The sequence below is a fragment of the Pipistrellus kuhlii genome, unplaced genomic scaffold (assembly GCF_014108245.1).
Source record: "Pipistrellus kuhlii isolate mPipKuh1 unplaced genomic scaffold, mPipKuh1.p scaffold_m20_p_12, whole genome shotgun sequence".
In the NCBI taxonomy this organism is placed as follows: domain Eukaryota; kingdom Metazoa; phylum Chordata; class Mammalia; order Chiroptera; family Vespertilionidae; genus Pipistrellus; species Pipistrellus kuhlii.
The window spans coordinates 31,290,802-31,292,896 of record NW_023425427.1 but is presented as its reverse complement, the minus strand read 5'-3'; the positions used below and the strand labels follow the sequence as shown (position 1 = coordinate 31,292,896).

The 2,095-nt window shown below is 40.8% G+C and overlaps 1 pseudogene; it reads right to left on the bottom strand.

Moving 5' to 3' along the window:
- Window positions 1–426: 426 nt before the first annotated feature.
- LOC118716807 lies at window positions 427–598 on the bottom strand (annotated as a pseudogene).
- Window positions 599–2,095: the final 1,497 nt, after the last annotated feature.

Below are 2,095 nucleotides of genomic sequence, written 5' to 3'. Positions count from 1 at the left end.
GAGGAAGAAATAGACAAATATGACTGAGGCCTTCAGCAGCAAGGGGCAGAGTGGGCTGTGAGATACAGAAGACGTGTGTGCTGTGGTCCCAGCATGCAGGGCCTTGAAGGCCACAGTGAGGAGCTGGTTTTTATTCTAAGACAGAGGACGCCTTTGGGAGATTTTAAGCAGCAGTGTGATTGATAGCCATTGTTTTAAAGATCACACACAGAGTGTTTGGCAAATAGACTGTAAGGAGGCAAGAGCCGAAGCAAGGAGACTAGTTAACAGGTGCAGTGGTCATCTAAGCAAGAGGCGACGGCCCGGGGCCATGGCAATGGCAGGATAGATGAGCAGAAGTGGCAAAAGTTAGGGTTTTGTTGGAGTGATATAGTCCTTATAGTTCTATGTATGCTTTGTTCATTTTGCTTAATTTTATAAAATGAAAAGGCTTTGAAAACTTTTTATAGAATGTAATTTAATATGCATATCAGCCATAATTCCGGATCCCCACTGGAGAAGCAGGGAAATCTAAGAATGATGCATTCTGAGAAAGTCATCCTTGATAAGAACATCCTTGATACTACACTTGATCTTAGCCAAAAGGCTAAGAAGTGATGGGACTGTCATCCTTGTAGTTAAAATGAACTCTTTACAGAAGTGGACAACATTTTTCTAGTTGCTTCATTCTCTTCCCCATCACAACACCTATTTTAAAAATATATATATATATTACTTTAGAGAGAAAAAGCGAGGGACAGAGAGCAATATCAACGATAATAAATAATCATTGATCAGCTGAAATCCACTACTGGGGATTGAGCCCATAACATGGGCGTGTGCCCTGACCGGGAATCGAACTGTGATCTCCTGGTTCATAGGTTGATGCTCAAACACTGAGCCATGCCGGCCAGGCCTAACCCCTATTTTTTACCTACAGGTAAAAGATTGAGCTTTTGTTACAGCCACTACTTGAGAAATAATTGAGATGGTTCAATAATTGAGAGGATACCCTCTCCTGTGCCTGTCTTGCCAACATCCTATAGACAAAGATTGAAACTCAGGGGCCTAGCCAGTTTGGTTCAGTGGATAGAGTGTTAACCTGCAGACTGAAGGGTCCTGGGTTCAATTCTGGTCAAGGGCATATGCCCGTGTTGTGAGCTCGATCCCCAGTTGGAGGCATGCAGAAGGCAGCTGATGGATGATTCACTCTCATCATTGATGTCTCTCTCTCTCTCTCTCTCTCTCTCTCTCTCTCTCTCTCTCTCTCTCTCTCTCTCCTCTCTCCTCTCTCCCTCTCTCCCTCTCTCCTCTCTCTCTCCCTCTCTCCCTCTCTCCTCTCTCCCTCTCTCCCTCTCTCCCTCTCTCCCTCTCCCTCTCTGAAATTAATAAAAATATATTTCTTTTTTAAAAAAACAAAAGAAACTCTGGGGCCCTCTTTGCTAAAACTCCACCCACCTTTAAGTCCATGGAAAGTTGAAGACGGCTGCAATTGGGTTTTACCCAAGACTGAAAAGCCCACATTATTGATTGCTATGCAGAAGCCATAATTAAGCAGAGTAAGCAGCAGTCTTCTGTTGATAGGATTCAGCATTCCATTTATTTGAATGTCTCCCATGCAGCTTATTGTTGAAACATCCAAGATCTACCTCCTTCTAGTTAATAAATGATATCTAAAATTGAAAAGTTATAAAAGACACATGAATATATATATATATATTCATGTGTCTTTTATATATATATATATATATATATATATATATTTAATATATTTTATTTATTTATTTACTTTTTTACAGAGAGGAAGATAGAGGGATAGAGAGTTAGAAACATCGATAAGAGAGAATCATCGATCAGCTGCCTCTTGCACATCCCCTACTGGGGATGTGCCTGCAACCAAGGTACATGCCCTTGACCGGAATTGAACCTGGGACCTTTCAGTCTGCAAGCCGACGCTCTATCCACTGAACCAAACCGGTTTCGGCATATGAATATATTTTTTAAAGTTTTAAAAGTAAAAACTACAACAACAATAATAAATTACAAAAAATGGGAGGCAGAAACGTGGATTTTGGATATAGTAAACCGTATTTATTAATGTCTCTCTTTCAGAGTA